The following is a 19,311-nucleotide window of genomic DNA, read 5'->3' on the forward strand; positions in this document are numbered from 1 at the left end:
GAATTAGCCATGCTTAAGGAACTTTACAGAGTTAGATGCACCCTTCGTGGTGAAGCTCTTGTCAAGTTTGATTTCTTGATGGACTCCCTCAAAGAAAAGGACGAGTCCATTGAGGAATTAGAATATCATTTGAATCACAAGGAACGGAGATTCAATCTCCTAAGACAAGAGCTAAAAACCGAAAGGTGCATATCTCAAGGTCTTAAGCAACAAATTGAAACTTATGAACTAGATAAAGTTAAGGATCTTGAAACTATTGAAAGGGCTCAATCATTGACCCAAGAGCTCAATGCCTCAAAGGAGGAGCTTGAAGTTGCTCATGCTTCTCTCACTAGGGATCTTGACCACCTTGAAAGAGCTAACAATCTTGTTAAGGATGAGCTCAAGAAACTTGGAGAGAACCATGATCTTCTCCAAGAAACCTACACGAAGGCTCTTGAATCAATGAATGATCCCATTATTGATAAAGATGTTGCTAGTTCCTCCACCTCTTTCACTAGTGAGCATGCTAAGCTTGTTGCAGAACATGTTCGTTTACAAGAGGAACTATCTTTGCATGTTGAGACCAATACATATCTTGTATCTTTGGTAACCAAATATGGTCTCAACTATCATCCTAATGAATCGGCTTGTGAGCAAGCAACTATTCTTGAGGAAAATGTTAGGTTGAAGAAGGAACTTGCCAAGTTCACCACAACCAAGAATAAGATGGGATTGGATGACCTCTTGAGTAAGAAAAGGTCAAACAATCAAAAGCATGGACTTGGGTATGTTCCCAAGCCCTACAAGAAGAACAACTACAAGAAGGAGAAGCCCGCTCAAGAAAAGAACAAGAAGGTCGCTAATGATGGCAAAGCCCCAAAGGGCAAAGCCACTAGTGGTGACCGCACGAGGCCAAACAATCACTATGCTTTATTTATTGATTATTATGGTGATGTTTATGCTAACTATGTTGGCCCTCGTAATGGATATGCTTATAGAGAGTACTCAATTTGGGTACCAAAAGATATTGTTGCCATTGCAAAGGAACCCATTAATCGATGGGTTCCTAAATCCTCTACTTGATTTTGTAGGGGTATTCCTCCGGTGGTCCAAACTGGGCGTTTGATAGTGGATGCACCAATCGTATGATCGGAGGAAGAGGTGTGCTTGATCAATTCATTGAGGATATCAACAAGAAGTCAAGCATCATCTTTGGTGACAACTCAAAGGGAAAGGTACTTGGGTATGGCAAGGTGGCAATCTCTAAGGACTTGTGCCTTGAGACGGTCATGCTTGTTGAATCCCTTGGCTATAACTTGCTTTCTATATATCATCTTACCGATGCCGGTTACAATTCATATTTTACTAATTATTGTGTGAAAGTCTTTAGGAGTGACAATCTCAAATTGGTCCTTGTTGGATATGTGGAGAACAACCTTTATGTGGTTGACCTCTCGAAAGAGAGCCCCTCTCCCTCCACATGTCTAATGGCGGCCAAACATGACGAAGGTTGGTTGTGGCATCGCCGCCTTGGTCATGTCAACATGAGAAATCTTAAACAACTCCTAAAGGGTGAGCACATTGTTGGACTAACCGACATTTCTTTTGAGAAAGATCGTGTATGCAGTGCATGTGTAGCCGGAAAACAACTCAAGAAGAGTCATCCTATCAAGAGCATCGTCACCACATCTAGGCCTTTGGAGCTCCTTCATTTGGATCTCTTTGGGCCATCACATTATGATACTCTTGGTGGGAGCAAGTATGGACTTGTAATTGTTGATGATTACTCAAGATACTCTTGGGTCTTTCTCCTTAAGTCTAAGGATGAGACCAATAGAGAGTTCATCACCTTCGCCAAGAAAGCTCAACGTACGTATGAATCCGAGATCAAGGCGATTAGGACCGACAATGGCACCGAGTTCAAGAACTACACCATGCAAGAGTTCGTTGATGATGAGGGCACTTGTGCCAACCGGGCGTGATCCAGTAGCCAAAGAAGATGCTCCGGTCGAGACCCGGTCCCAGCTCCGGTCGAAACCGGCCGGTCCGGCCCGTGCACCGGCCTGCCCAGCGCCAAATCCGGTTGACCGGGTTTCTCGAGGAATCTGCTGATGTGTCAAGTGGGCAACGGCCATATTTCAAGTGACACTATAAATAGCCCTTCTCCTACCTCTGAAAGGGTAGGCACTACACTACAAGCTGTTCTTGAGCTCTCTCTCTCACACTCCATTGTTAGAAACACCAAAAGCCTCAGATCTCCCTCCTCCTCCACCCAAACTCAAATCCCTCCGGGGAATCGATAGAGGAGGACCCGATCTACAGTTCTACCAAGTCAAATCTCATTCCCCCTTGTATTCATCAAGAAGCTTTCTCTCTAGGGTTCCTAGGAAACCCTAGGTGGGCAAGAGTGGTCCGGAAGCATCCGGGCTGTGGATTTGCTCCTGACAAGATTGTGAAGGTTTGGAGGCTACCTCAAAGTCTACCACAAGTGAGTGAGCTATTCCTTCGTGGGATAGGCTCCGGAGAATAGGGCGAGCCTTCTTGGTGCGGGGAATCCTTCGTGGGACCTCCACTCCTCCAAACGTGATGTACCTTCTTGCAAAGGAAGGGAACACGGGAATAAACCCTCGTCTCCGCGTGCTATCGGTTATCTCTAACCGAACTCTTTACTTGTGATTTAATCGCTCTGTGAGAGCCTTCGTGCTCGAGTTAGTTGTATCCTCATATAGGTTGTTTCACCTAGTTTGCATTAGGCTCACCTTTATATTCCGCAAAGCCTAATATTGAAAAGAAAGAATTAAAATCTGTAGAAACCTATTCACCCCCCCCCCCCCTCTAGGTTTACCATCTCTGATCTTTTAGTTATCTTATCAATCGTGCCTACCTCTATGCTTAACAACGATACACCCATGCAGCGTCTCCTCAAAGTAAACCCCGACTATTCCTTTTTACGCATTTTTGGATGTGCTTGTTGGCCCAGTCTCCGCAAATACAATTCCCACAAGCTCTCTTTCCGTTCCAAAATGTGTGTTTTTCTGGGATATAGTCCTATGCATAAGGGGTACAAGTGTCTGGATAGATCTACCGGGCGCATTTACATTTCTCGTGATGTCGTGTTCGACGAGTCCGTTTTCCCTTATGCGACCCCCGGTGTCACTGTCGATATCTCCACCTTAGCCGAGTCCATCATCACTTTTCCTTCCACCGAACCGGCTACGAGTGCTCATGTGAGAAATTATTACATGTCTTATTTGTCTACTGACCATGCTGTTCCAGATGCTGTGTCTCCTGTGCAGGTCCTCGTGCGAGACTCGTCACCGTCCCCTGTCGTCTCGCCCGCTCGCCCGATCGACGTACATGGGCATGGGGAGACTCCCGAGGCCTCCCATGCGGCCACATCGGATGCGCCTTCCGCGCCTCCGTCGCCTGCCCCTGCTGGGCCTTGTTCGGCCCAGCCCGCGTCGCCCTCCACCGGCTCCGCCCCGGCCGCGTCGCCCTCGGCTGGGCCTTCGTCCGATGATGCTACGACGACGGCTGCCCCTGTCACCGGCCACCCCATGGCGACACGCCTCCGCACCGACTCTCGTCGTGCGAAGCAATTCACCGATGGGACCGTGCGGTATGATCCTCGTCGACGTGCCTTTTTCGCCGCTCCCGTCTCGCATCGCGACGCTCTCCGGGGCCTCGCTCGGCACGCTGCCATGACCGATGAATTTGTCGCCCTTCGCCGAATAATACATGGCGTCTTGTGCCCAGGCCACCGGGTGTCAATCTGGTTAGCTGCAAGTGGATCTTCAAGACAAAGCATCGCCCTGATGGTTCCATTGACAAGCATAAATCTCGCTTAGTCGCTCGCGGGTTCTCACAACAACATGGTATTGATTACGGAGATACCTTCAGTCCCGTTGTGAATTCTGCCACGGTGCGCCTGGTTCTCTCCCTCGCTGTGTCCCGCGGATGGACTCTCCGTCAAATTGATGTGAGCAATGCTTTCCTCCATGGATTCTTGACAGAGGAGGTCTATATGCAGCAGCCGCCTGGTTTTGAAGATGCTCAGTACCCCCAGCATGTGTGCAAGCTGCAGCGTTCCATTTATGGATTGAAACAATCTCCCCGTGCATGGTATGCTTGTCTCAGTGCTCGTTTGTTTCAGCTCGGATTCACATCCTCGAAGGCTGATACGTCCTTGTTTATCTTCTCCTGGGATGGTGTTCAGATTTATATGCTGGTCTATGTTGACGATATTGTCATTGCCGGTTCTACACCCGGAGTTGTTGATTGTCTGGTCCAGTCTCTCTCGGACAGCTTTCCCATCAAGGACTTGGGTCCCTTGGATTACTTTCTTGGCCTAGAAGCCTCCTTCAATTCTGGGGGCTTGACTGTGACACAACGCAAGTATGCACTGGACCTTCTGCATCGTGTCAACATGGAGAATTGCAAGCCCACTTCCACGCCTCTTGTTCCTTCAGAGAAGCTTTCCCGTGATGGTGGTACACTGCTACATACTGATGATGCATTCTGGTATCGCAGTGTAGTTGGAGGGCTTCGGTATTTGACTCTCACACGGCCAGATATCTCCTTTGCTGTTAATAAGGTATGCCAGTACCTTTCCCAGCCGACTGAGGTTCACTGGGAGGCGGTTAAACGCATCTTGCGATATGTGAAGGGTACACTCGATACTGGCTTGTGTTTCCGGAAGTCCCGCTCTACTGGCATTAGCATATTTACTGATGCAGATTGGGTTGGGTGTGTTGATGACAGACGATCTACGGGAGGCTTTGCCATCTTTGTAGGACCGAACTTGATATCCTGGAGTTCGAAGAAACAGCCCACAGTCTCGTGATCCAGTACCGAGGCTGAATACAAGGCGTTGGCAAATGGAGCTGCTGAAGCGATTTGGCTAGAGTCTTTGCTTAAAGAACTCGGAGTAGTCCAGCAGCGCACGCCCATACTGTGGTGCGATAACTTAGGGGCAACATATCTGACCGCTAACCCAGTTTTCCATGCTCGAATGAAGCACATAGAGATCAACTTCCACTTTGTGCGTGAGCGTGTTGCAGCTGGAGCTCTTCAGGTCAAGTTCATATCTTCAAGTGATCAGCTAGCTGATGTATTTACTAAACCAGCTACCCAACAGATGTTAGACCGTTTTAGATCCAATCTAAATCTTGTATGTAAACGTTCAGATTGAGGGGGAGTGTTAAATACGGTCTGTATAGGTGTATTTATACATGTATTGTAACTTGTTGATGACTATATAAATAAAGCTCATCACGTGGTGGAGATACACCACGAAACCCTAAACCTATTCTCAAACTGTATACACTGAAGTACAAGTAAAATAGAGATCACGAGTTATGATTGGATTGAAAAAAAAAGCAAGATGTGTGTTCACACATGTGATTATTAGACAAGACGTGAAGTGGTGAAATTGGTGGAAAATTAATAATCCACCAACCTTCTGTCACTGTGTAGAACATAATTTCCCTTCTCCTCCTATATATAACCAGTGACAAATAACACTTGTATATAGTGTTTGTATATCCAAAATTTCAAATCCCATCTATAAACACATAAGATCGATGATGATAGAATTTAAAACCGAAACGATCGATCAATGTGTTAGGATCAAACAAGTACCATACTACCATGTGTAGGAATAGAAGCCATCGGGAGAGAAGCAACCTAGTGTCAGTGTGCATGATGTGAATCCGTCAAGAATGTCGGCATTACCTCGTTGTTTTGGCCGTCCTCAACACCGTCGTTTGGAACCAGTGCCTATATTCGAGCTTGCTCGAACAGATCGATCGGTAGAAAATTGGGATTGGCTTGCCTAGGAGTCTGATTTTCAGTGCCAACATCTAGAACAAAACAAGTGAACGTCATTTCGCGGTCCACCTTTCCGTCCGGTGGCACAAGGGTTCTTCGGCCGTGCCCTTGGCCCTTGGCGCACACCAGAGTCCCATGCCTCGCGACTCCATTGACCCGGTTGTCTCTATTGTCTGCTCATCTTGCCACACCACAGCAGGGCTGCAGCGGCGGCGGTGGCTCCTGACTGGTGATGTAAAGACAATGTACCGTGAGAAGCCGACAAGAAACTGTCCTAATGTGAAACCGTAACAGTGTCAGAAGGTGATTAAATACTCAATACAGCATTATTTCTCAAGTGCCATAGAGCGATCCATGAACATAGAGCAAGCAATCAGAAGAAGGACGGAGTTTGAGTTACAGCAGCACCCACGCCTAGCTGTACATCTCACTTACATTTCTCACCATGGTTAATCAGGGATACGGTAATTAATGTGGCCCGCGTAAAATTATAATGAAATCGGAGTATCTTTTCCCATGCCATAACTTACGTATTTTGTTCATAAGACTTTGCAGGCATTAAAAAAATGTACACTTGCAGTGTTAAAATATACCCCAAATCTAATTATTGCCAGGGCTCTGTCGTGTCTTACAGGGTGCTCACCTCTGGCGCTAGTTGGATCGCGATCGAGCGGCCTGGATTTCCACGCGCGTGCATGTGTGACGCGATGGGATTCTCCGCGGGGACCACACGCACATGGCGACCGCTTCAGGGCCAAACGCGATGCGTGGCTTTTACTGCTCTCCTCTTCTCTGGTTCACGCTAATCCCCATCCCCATCTCCAACCCCCATGAAATCGAGCTTCATCGCCCCCCACGAGAGGATCTAAGGTGGGCCAAGGAGGAACCAGATCGGGTGGTGTTGCAGATCACACGACTCCCAACCTCCGCCGGCGATTGACCCGCCCGTCCCCGACAGGCACAACGTCGGCCGGGTGCGCGCGCGATGGAGGAGGCGTTCTACTCCTACATCCTCCCAGCGGATCTGGAGCACAATCGCCGGATCAGCGGGCAAGCGGGCATCGCCTGGGCTCCTGCCTCCCGCATCTTTTTTTCTGGCACAGGTATCCCCAGATCTGTTCAGTGACCTATGAAATAACTTTAGGGACCGTCGAGGAACAATTGAGTTTTGGGATGCAGACTTTGAGCCATTAATTGGACGAGCTGTTATGTTGTATGTAACTTTGTAACTGGATGCACTTTCTACCTTTTTTTTTCTCAATTTTGGCTAGTACAATTTTTGTAAATGGATGTAAGAATAGTAATTTTCTCCCAATTCTGGCTGTAGTTTTTGTAACGGTATGTTCTTACTGTACCTTTTTTTACATCTAGATTAATGAAAGGCTCAAGGTGTTTTTTCCCAATTCTAGATGAAATGTATTTTTTATCATTTTTATACATGCAGCGCCGATGGTATTCATCAGAATTTTTATTACATCTAAGTGATATTTTGTTACATGTAAACACTTCTTTTTACATCTAACAAGCAAGCAATTGAACATCTTTGATTTTTTTACATCTAATTAGCTTCAAGGAGTTGGAAAGAACTTTTTATTACATCTAATAATAGTATGGCCTTGCTCTGTTCTTCAGGTTCAGTTCGTTGTATTTTTTAGTTCACTTCGATGAAATTTTACTTCTTAGGTTTAAATTATTTTTAGTTGTAAGAAAGCAGTGGCCATGCTGTTCCCGCCGTGGCTGTCTTTGCACATGGGTGAGCGGCCAGGCTGTTCCTTCCGCTCTTCTCCCACGTGACGCGCCTACGCTGATAACTAATCAGGAAGAGGAAATTGCACAAACCACCATTTTTTGCTGTCTTTGTTGCGCAAAACACCACTTTTACATGTTTGTTGCAGAGATCACCACCTTTTAACGTAATGTGTTGCACAGAGGTCCAAACCTGATATTGGAGTTAGATTAAGCTAATTAACTTCAAATTTGACAGATGGCCCCATAAAACAGAGATGATGTGGCGTCCACTATGTCATCTAGTGTGTTTTCAAACTTTTTTTAAAAAAAGGAAATCCAATAATTAAAATAATATTAAAGAATAATTCTGGGAAAGTTTGAAACGAATCTAACAAGCCATCTTAAATTTATGTCACATTTTTAGATTCGGTCAACATTTGATGAAATTTTCAAAAAAACAATGTAAATATTCTAGCAATTAAAACAATATGACCTGAATAATTTGAAAAATAATGACATAATTTAGAGAAGTAAATCAAGGATAATATGAAGTTAAAGGTCCTTCATATTCACATATCTAGGGTTCAGACGATAGTGTTATTGATGCTAGCTTTTCGGACATGACTTTTTAGCTCATAGGTGCATTTGCACCTATCAGAAAAAATATAAATAACATATTTTAAAATGTTTAAAAATTTGAAAAAAATATTTGCGTGTTCATCCAGGCGTCCTATGTTGTCCCATAAAAGTTTCGTTATGAAAGAAATTTTTTGTGTTCCTTGTAAAAAAGACAAATTGCGACGCTATATTTTCATTACAGACAAGACACTTTTTTATCTTTTTTACCGAAGTCACAAAAAAATTTCTTTGATGCCGAAAATTAAGTGGGCCAACATAGAATATTCGAACATACACGTGAATATTTTCTCATATTTTTTTGATTTTTTTTTTTGAAAATTTCATCAAACACTGATCAATTCTAAAAAAAATTGACACAAATTTCAGACAGCATATGTTAGATTCGTTTCAAACTTTCCCAGAATTATTCTTTAATATTGTTTTAATTATTGGATTTTCTTTTAAAAAAAAGTTTGAAAACACACTAGATGACATAGTGGACGCCACATCATCTCTGTTTTATGGGGCCAGCTGTCAAAATTGAAGTTAATTAGCTTAATCTGACTCTAATATCTGATTTGGACCTCTGTGCAACACATTACATCAAAAGGTGGTGATCTCTGCAACAAACATGTAAATGTGATGTTTTACGCAACAAAGACAGCAAAAGGTGGTGTTTTGTGCAATTTCCTCAATCAGGAAAGGGACCGGAGGGACCACATACCATTTCGGGAAATTTTTCGTTCCGACAAGGAGGGCACCGTGGTAGACTAACCAGTGCCTGGGCACCGTGTAGCAGGGTCCTAAAATATAAACAGATTTTACGAATAGATCTATCAGTTGGTTAATTGGGTTCCTGGTGTGGGTTCAGATTGCATTGAGGATGTTGTTCAGGGTGCAGCCTCAACGCATTCTGAAAATCTCATTCTCTAGCATTCACTGATTGGCAACAAGTTCATATCTAACATTAGTGTTTTCTATTATTATTTTCATCTTATTCGTATCCACCCTATGTTATTTTTACAAAAGTTCCAAGTACAAACTGTTCATCTTGACCAAATTCGAAATCCATGAATATGATGAGGAAACGAACAGCAGAACAGAGTGAGTTATAGCACGATCACGTTAAATTTATGTGGAAGTCAGCATTAAGTAGTATATACTCAGTTTCTTTTTTCTTTTGAGAACACAGTACAACGCAGACGCTTACAAACACGCACGTACAAACACCCCTATGAACGCACGCACAACCTACCCCTATGAGCACCTCCGAGGGACTGAGCCAGCATATCTTGAGGTTGATGAAGTCACCACTGGCGCCTCGTTGTTGACGGGCACGTCACGTACCACTGAAAGCATAGCGCCGGTTAAATCCTGGAATAAATCCAGGTAAATGCTAACACCCATGCTAATTCTAGGAGTTGAACCTGGGTGGACTGGTTCCACCATAAGGAACCAAACCACCAGAGCCAAACTCTGTTTGCATACTCAGTTATGAACTTATGATCGGAATCGAAAGAAAAAAACAAAGGAAGCAAGATATGTGTTCAGACATGTGATTATTAGACCAGAAGTTGAGAGGTGAAATAGATGTAAATGAGTACTCCACCAACCTTCTTTAAGGTAAATACTATCTATCGGGATCCGATGGGAAGCAAAACATCGGAACTCTCCAACACCGTCGATGGCATCCTGAATCGAACGGGCTTGACCTTGCAGTAGTTTTTTTTTTTCCAATCGAGGCCATCATTAATGGAGTGATGCATCCGGAAACTCCTCCCCTGATTGCCGCACTGGACCCATCCCATCCCCTGACCGATTTGCTTCCTCTGTCGGATGCACCGTGCCGCTCCCATCCGCTCGCGGCTCCTCTCCCCTCCGTAGCTCGCGTTGCTCTCGCTGGATTTTCCACATCATTCCCCTCTGTAGCTCGCCCCACTTGATCCTCTCGTGCGCCTGCAGGCATGAAGCTCCCTCGTGATGAGGCAGAACTGAGGGATGGTCGGGAGAAGTAGGTGTTCATGGAAATCTGGTGGCTATTTCCATCGAATGAGCGGGTCATTGGCTGACTCCATTGCTTGTTTTTTTTTTTGAACAACACTGCTTGGTTCGGCAAGGTGATACTAACTAAACTTGGCCCCTGATGTGTGCCTTTTTCTGAATTTTTATTTGCATCAGATCCACCTATTCCCGTATATATGTATTTGTTTAATCAATTTTAGAAGCCAATTCATGTAACCAAGATATGGACCAATGCTATTTTTTCTGCTTCACTGCACTGCTCATGTTGTGCTAGATTCCAATTTATGCTTTGAGTTTACCATTTTTCTTGTTAACTATACATTGATGCTGATAATTGGAGACAACCAATGTATGTTAAACTTTTCAAATATGTCTGCTTCTACATAGATTGTAACAAGCTGCGTACCAACAAAGTTGTTGCTTCTGATTTCAATCCTTGCATATTAATATGAATGTGTTCCATAACTTGGTTAGGGAAGTGGATGTACAATCCAGCCACCCAAGTTCAAGTCTCCAGGGATGCGAATTTGAGTTCTTATTATTCAAAAACAAATATCACTGTAGGGGCTTCCCCTAACGTATTCCTTTCAAAAAAAAAAAAAAAAACTTTTGTGTTAGACCATGCTTCCAAAGCATTATACTTCCCTCATTATTTTGGCTGCGTAATCACAAAATAGCGAAAAACAGTGTTATGCTTTAATTTTCAAATTTCGCTGCTTCTACAAGGTCACAGTTATGCTCCATTACGTTAAGGTTGATGCTTCTTTCGGACCGGTCTGGCATTGAGCTTCCCTGATCTCACTGTGGCAGCTAATCTGATCTTTTCGTAGGCTCAATGATCTAGTTTGGCAGTGCGGCTCGCCGACTCCAACATTTTCTTGGATTGATTGACGGGGGAGCGTAAGATCTGCACCCACTAGTGTGGAAAGGAATTATTGCCATGTGATTTTTGTAAGTACATGGTTTCTTGGATTCTGGATCACTGTTTCGATGTTGGTTTTTAATGGAATTATTAGGTGGATGATATCAACATTATTGGGACTACACTCTTCCTCCAGACCATAGCCAAGTTGTCAATGAATTTCACCTAGACAGCAGCGGTGCGAGGACCAACAACGGAAGCAAGGGAACCTGCGGGGCTAGGGCCTTTTCGATTATTGTCACCACACACCAAAGGAAATGAATCGAGTGTTTGTAACACATTGTTGGTTAACATATAATGGGTCTAGAAAATGTATCTTATTTTAGAATGAAGCTAATCCGTAACATGTATGAAATATGTGATATGAAAATGAGAAGCTGTGTATTTTGGTGACGTGAAGGAAGCAAATATGTATGGTGTCCAAAATATATCAAGTGATCATGGAAGCAATAGTCTATGGAAACTTTGTTTGATATCTTTCAAAAAAATATTTTTAGTTTGAAGCAAAATTCAGTTGCAATGGAAGCCAAATCCCCATATTACTTAGAAACAAGTGTTTATTATTGTTCTCGAAGGAGACAATTATTTATGTTAGTGGAAGCACTTTGTCTTGACGATAGATAAGTATTTCCTTTTAGATGCATTACTTTATTCCAATGTAAACAATTATTCATTTTTTGAAGCATTTCTCTAGTTGAAAGAAATAAATCTCTATTTCGTTCGAAGCATTTATCTAGTCGACAGGAAGATAAATCTCCGATTGACAGGAAGATAAATCTCCGATTGACAGGAAGATAAATTTTCCTACGAGTGCATAATTTCCAATTGGAAATAAATTAGTTCAATATCGACGCAAATTCAATTACGTCTGAAGCATATTTGTATAGCATAGAAAAGGAAATAAAAAATTTGAATGCAAAGGAATTTTACTAAAGTAACTCGTATGGCACTACCCGTGCTTCACAACCATCCAACTACTCCTAAAATTATGGTAAACACTAACTTTTGGGGTCCGATGGAAACAAATCGTTGGACTTGCCTGACACCGTTGATCTTTTCACGATCGAATGACTGATTTTGCATCTTTACACCCCCGCGCCCCTCCCCCGCCACATTAATTACGCCTCCCCTAATCAAGCGAACCACATTGACCGGCATCCCCGCACCGTCACCTCTACGGCCTCCGTCACCGGCGTGCTCAACGCGGTACTGTGAGCGATGCTGCACGACCTCGACGAAGACGCGCTACCTGAGCGCCCTCCTTAGCTTCAGCTGCAACCTGCAGATCGCGCCTCCCCCTGCGGCTCTCGCGTCTGCGCTCACGAACCGCCTACGCGCGCGCCTCGGCTTCCAAGCCATGGCCACGCCGTCGCGGCCCTCAAGTGCCTCCTGGCGCCTAGATGAGCCGTCAAGGCATCGTTTGCTGCTTCCATTGCTCACCGGAGCCCTCTCAATCGCTCGAACGATAACACAATTCAGCAAGAAGGTAATTGCGACGGAACTAGGTCTCAATGTGTGAATGTTTCCTGCATTTTTTAGACCTTAAATCTATATTCCTTGGTACATGCAGTTGTGAAATCAGTTTTACCGCAGCTGAGGCATCAGCCGGGCACGTCATGGACGAGTGCCGCACCTGCTCCGACCACGTCGACGGCGGAGGCTGGCGTGGCTGGTATCTCCCGACCTCCGACACGGTGTGGCGCTTCCAGGTTAGTGTGGCCTCGGTATGTGGTGGATCTTATGAATCCAGACAGTTGAATCCCTGCTTGCCCACATCAGTGTCGAGTGCGACGTTCATGTGGCATCACCCCTCTTCCCGCCGCCGAGACGACGTGGCCATGCGCGTGCAACCAATCCGACCTTCATGCCGCCACCCCTCTTCCGTGTAGCGAGTCCCCGCGCTCAACTTGGATTCTACTAGTGCTCTCATGGCTGCAACTAATACGATCATTTGTAGTGGAAGCAAAAAACAATATACTTTGCAATAAAAATTTGTTATGTGGACATGCTTCTTTCTTTCGTATTACAGGTTTCTGTCGCATAAAATCTGCTTCCCACAAGCAAGCATTAAGGTGCTTCATAGTAGCATATTTCCATGTACACATATTGCTTCCTTCTTGTAAATGGTTATATTGTACACACGTTCTGCTTCATGCAATGCTTACCATTCTCCTAAGTTCCTTCTGTAACAGAGAATCACCGTGAACTTGTGACACATTCTTGAGCAAGCGACCATCAAGATACAAGCGTGGAGCGTCCTCACCCGTCATGGGCTACAGAAAATCAATCTGCGAGGAACGTCGACTGGCTTCCAGGTCAACTTAGTTTAATGACGCGGTAGCTGCAGCATACTAATATGCATAGGAAACTATATTCCTTATGTAGGAAGCAAGTAGCTAGAAGGAACAATGTAAAAGATATATGTATTTCATAGAAGCAAACTTCACTTGGGTGGGAAGCAAAGTACGTATTGTACCATTAGAAACATAATGGGGTTCATATGGAAGCAAACTATTTGTATATTAGTTCTATTAAAAGGAAGCAAATTTCATTCATACGAATGCACATTCTTCAGTGAATGGGAACACACTTTTGATGCATTTGGAGGAAACTGTCATTCATCAGAGGTAAATTAGCATAATATTGGAAACGTGATTTGTTTTGCTTCTCGGAAGAAGAATTGCACAACATTGGAAACGAGATATGTTTCCTAATGAAGCAAGATTCAGTTTAAAAGGAAGCAAAATTAAATATAGTTGGAAACAAACAAAAATCCTACCAGGGAAGCAAATCCGCATGCATGATATTTCGCTTACGTTGTTAGTTTCCTTCAAAAGAGGTTTTGTATCAAAATAAATCCTCGAGAATTAGATTTGGGAGCAGTTAATTCGTATCCCACTAATTAGGGGTTCTGTTGAGGAAAGTTAGCATTAGGCGCGAAACAGTCAAGCGGGCCTCGTGAGAATCTAACGTCCCTTGTGCTTCGAATCGTACGGCTAGACCCAGGTCCGATGGGAAGCTATCTATCGGATCCCGATTATGGGGATAGAGCGTGGTGGGCACCGCTAGGAATCGGACACCGATTCTAGCGTTTTATCGGACTAGTCAGCTGTCGTACGATGGCATTCTCGCTCCAGGGAAATGCCATCGTACGGCAGCTGACTAGTCCGATAAAACGCTAGAATCGGTGTCCGATTCCTAGCGGTGCCCCTTCTTTAAGTACCTCCTCCTATATCAGTCAATGACACTTTCATTTCTCTTCTCCTCCTATGTCAGTCAATGACACTTTCACACGAGCATACCTTATATACACCGATCACCCCGTACTGCCGCATCCACACTTCACGCTTTCCTCTCAGTCCTTTGTTCTTATTCACACTTTTATATAGTGTATGTATTTCCAAAATTTCAAATCCCACCTAAACACGTTAAATGATAGAATTCGTAACCGAAATGCATGGTTGACCATCAGAATAGAAGCCATCGGGAGTGAAGCAACCTACTTTTGGTGTGCCTGATGTGAGTTCGTCAAGACTGCGTGGATGCCCTGTTGTTTTGGCCGTCCTTAACGCCGTCATTTGGAACCAGTTCCTATTCTCGGATTTCCTTGTCCAAACCGACACGCGGATGAAGCTTTGTGGCCTGCTTTTGCCTCGGAGTCAGAGGTGCAGTGTTGGATGATCAAGTAGAACATATAGTGTTATTCACCATCTACAAGGCGAACTTCTCGTGGAGTCTGCTTGGCCGCATGGTGGCACAAAGATCGTATTCAAACATCTGACATAGGTGCTCCAGATCCTCTTGCGACGTCTTCCGACGTGTCTTTCGTGGGATTGTTGAGTCAATGTTACGTACGGGATAGCTAGAACATTAACCCTGTGTAGTCATGTCAAAATTGTGTAGTCAAATACATATATTTGTATAAATTTTTAGTTAATTTTATCACACTTCAAGCTTGTATTGCCAAAGAACTGTGTAGTCAAATGACTGCACAGTCAAAGCGTGGCTCCGCCACTGGTGGAGAGGGATGCCTATATTGGATGTCCTAGATGAGATTGACACACCCGATATGGTAGATGTAAAGACCTACTTTGAGCTTTGATTGCATTGATATATGTGTTTACAAGAAGTCACCCTTACAGCCTTACTTGCACCTTTTCCCCTTCCTCTGCTTATCCCCTGCTACAGTACCCAGAGGAGAGCCGGAAGGAGACTCGTTTCCCCTCGGCGATTCCGCCGCCCCTCACCTGCTCGTCGGCCCTGGTGTCGTCGGTGGGAGGTGGTGGGCCGAATCGCCGGAGGGATTTGTGAATAGCTAGTAGTTTACTAGTCTATTAGGATTTCGGCCGTCCTCTGTCTCGTCCTCGGAGGTGATGGTGGTGGTGGCGAATAAGGCTGCTCCCTTTCTGCTTCTGCTCGTCGGCTTGGCGGCGGCAGGTGGCGGATTTGGGAGCCGGTTGTCCAATCGTGTTGGTTGCTCCGGCGGCGGCCACCGCTACATGGATTTTGTGCTTGTTCCTCGTCGGCGTGGCGACGCAGGCTCCGACGTCGTCATGAGGTATCTGAGCTTGTGCAGGAGCGAGGTGGTGGTGCCGGCTCGTCTGTTGCGGTCGGCGACCTCTGGATCTTCCTCCCTTCCGGGAGACTTCAACGGCATCGTGGCGTTCTTTCGATCTGCAGGGATTCCGGCGTGCTGGCACGGAGAGGCCGAAGATGACGACTTCTCTCCTGCAGTAGCGTCCGCAAGAACCAAGGTTTCGCCGGCCCGGGTGGGGCGCGGCGGCGGCGGCGGCGAGGCGCGTCCTCATCTCGCACCGGTCTCCTCTGTAGTTCGAGGTCCCAGGGACCGTGCTATAATTTTTACTTTGTTTGGGGTTCGCTGTAATGCGTGTTGCTAATAGATCCAGGGTCCTTCTCGCAAAAAAAAAAAGATATATGTGTTTACAAGTGGCCGGAGACGGTAGAGCAGACTAAGGGTGGATGAATGTAATCTAGGGTTCATGCTCCCAACCGAGCCTTATATACACGACTCGGCTTAGCATTTTACAAGATAGGACCGAATCGGCCAAAGATTTAGTCGACTAACCACCATTGGATGATCAACTTGCTCTCCATGTTAATCTCTTGTCTTCGACTGGGCCAGCCAAGTAGTCTATGTCCTTGCACACCAGCCCACCAGCCCACCAGCCCATCAGCGAGACCACAACGGTCGCGGTTCACATGCCACCATGGTCTTGACCAGTTACTCGTCTTGATGGACCTACCCGGTTGGGTATTCTCTCATCATTAGCCTCGAAGACCTGCCCTTGGCTTTGGTTCTTTGCTTGGAGTCAATTGTTGACTCGGTTACGAGATGAACTGTTGGTGGAAAGCTGTTGATGGACTCATAAGAGCATCTCCAACAGAGGTGCAAAACCGCGTGCTATCGCGTTTTAACTGAATTTTACCGCACGTCAACCCTCCCGCGTTCCTCCAGCGGACGCGCCAAACCGGCGCGAGGAAGGAATTTTTTCCCGCGATCGCGCTATCCTAGGCGCCAAACTTGCCGCGCCGCTTCGAGCACGCGCTTAAAAACGCCGTGTGCGCGTGCTTAAAAACATCGCGTGCGCGCACAACAAACCGCCAGGAATCTTCCACTTCTCGCCGCTTCGTTGCGCCACGCGTCGCCGACGTCGCTCTCCCACGTGCGCTGCCGCCACTCCACCTCCGTCGCCGAGATGCCGCCGCGCCACCGTGGGTCGTCCGGTTTCCGCGGCGTCCAAGCGCGTCCCAATGGCAGGTTCTATGCGGAGCTTCACGCCGATGACTTCCGCCTCACCCTCGGCACCTACGACTTGCCGGAGCTAGCAGCGCACGCTTACGACGCGGTCGCGTGGCGATTCCTGCGGCCGCGTCCCGACCTCAACTTCCCGGACGTCGAGTCCCTGGAGGAGGCCGAGTTCCTCGCGCCAGCGCCGTGCCTCGTCGACGACGAGGATCGTCGCTGCCACCACCAGGCGCAGCGCCGGATCGCCATCGCCGAGCGCGACGAGGAGCTGATGCACCAGTCAAGGGCGCAGTTCCCCAGCTACGTCCTTGACACAGAGGCGTTCGCCGACCTCAGGGCGCAGCGAAGGGCAGACCGGCTCCGCCGTCGGGAGATCGCCGAGCACGAGCTAGTCAACCCCACCACGACTTGGGCCGACGATGATGACCGCTGGGACGACGTCTGGACTGAGACCACCTCCGACGACGAGTAGATTACTAGTAGTTTATCTATTTGAAATGTATTTTCAATGTTTTTTAGATCTTCTATTAGGACTATGTACCGTTAAAATGTGTTTCTGGCGCTGTAAACAGCTGCGGGCGCTTTTTCAGCTGGCCACGCGCGCTGCAAAATAGTGCCTCTGGTGGAGGAGAATCAGCACAGCGCGCGCTAAGCGTTTGCAGCCCGCTGTTGGAGATTAAACAGAGAAAACATCAGCATTATTTGGTTAGTTTTGATAACCTCCAGCATCTGGTCTTAGTTGATGTTAGTCGCGCTGGCTTGTACCAGTTGGTAAGCCTCGTCTCAGATGTTATCATACATGATCAACAACTTCTTTCATTGCATGTTCTATCCTATCATGCTGATAGACGGGTTGTCCTCCTATCATCCTGTCGATAGGACTAAGCCGCAACCGCATCAGCAGCTCCCTCAGAAAGACATCATGGCATTTATTACATTTTGCGGCGCCTACCTCTAATCCAGAGCCTTATAAAGCGCCCCATAAATGCCAGGAAACCATTCTTCCTCCTTCTTCCTTGTCTAATCGTTGTTCTTTCTCATCTTCACACACATGCGCAACCTGTCTCCCCGCCCGTGCAATCAAGATGCCTATCAGAGGTTGCTGGAGCGGGTCGATGATACGAAGGAGCAACTTCGTCCATTCGAGCTGAATGGAATCTTGCCTGCGGGATACTGGAGACTTCCTGCCGGAGAGGTTCAACCACAACCCAATTCTGGTGAGTTTGTTATGTTTCCATCCTTCATGGAGCGTGGATTGGGTTTCCCGTCCTTGGGTTGACTAGCTGCACGACTTGGATCCCCACTCTGTTTTGCAATTGAGTTCCTTCGTGGCCTTTTGTGAGGGATTTCTTGGCTTCGCCCCCTTCTTTTCTATTTGGCTTTATATTTTCTGTAGCTAACGGAAAACAGGTAAAAAAGGTGGGGCCATGTTGGCCGCAGGAAGTATTGTCTTTGAGCTGCAACCTGCTTCCGATTTCCCCGCATTGGGGCCTTCCAAGAAAAGCAACGACTGGAGGAGAAATTTGTTCTATATGAAAGAGACGACCCCATAAGGGGAAGTCGGAATTCCTACGTTTTCTCTCACGCTACGACATCCCTAGTGATTGCAGCTTTGCCCGAAGATGCAGACCCAAAGATGGTGTCTCTGATGTCGCTCGCCTTTGGGCGTGGATGAAGAACGAAAAACATGGCGGCATTCAATTAATCAACAACTAGGTTGGAAAGCGCTCACGCCTTTGCAATGCCGATAGACATTGATATCCTGTCATATGGGCATTGACGACATATCCCGGTTCACCTCAAAAGGATGGAGCGGGAAAGATTTCACATCGTTGATGTAGAGAATGAAAACATTGCCCTTCGGCCCGTTTGATGTCTGCATTAATTGTGTTTATTTGTCACTCGCTTTGTACTCCATTTTCAATTTTTGACATGACCTAGCTGTAGACCTTCCGAGACTGTGGGATTACCACCCTACCGCGCCTTTGCCAGTGAAAGCAAGAGTGCTGATAGCGATGAGGTTGAGTCAGTCCCAAGAGTGCGAGTTCAAACTCCAACTCTGCCGTTGTGGCTTCATTAATTTAAAGCTGGGCTCATCTTGAGCCTTCCGTCTAAAAAGTTCAAACCCCAACTTTATCCCATGGCAACGCATCTTCTTCATCGATTGACAGGTCAACGAAGGCCTCAGTCGAGTTGGCAATCATGATTGACTCCAAAGATAAGGAAGATGACCCTTCTCGTGGGTTTAAAAGGAAAAGCATGTACAGCCAGAAGAAACCATCAAAATCCCGAAAGAGTATTCTTATTCGTTAAACAACCGTTCAATGAAGGCTTCAGACTGAACTCTCTAGATTTCTCTTCACCTTTGTACAAACTAGCATAGTAGCCGCGAGGGAATAACCTTCAGTATGTTGAATATTCACATTATGCATATTGGAAAACC

This window comes from Lolium rigidum, chromosome 2 (assembly GCF_022539505.1).
Source record: "Lolium rigidum isolate FL_2022 chromosome 2, APGP_CSIRO_Lrig_0.1, whole genome shotgun sequence".
Lineage (NCBI taxonomy): Eukaryota > Viridiplantae > Streptophyta > Magnoliopsida > Poales > Poaceae > Lolium > Lolium rigidum.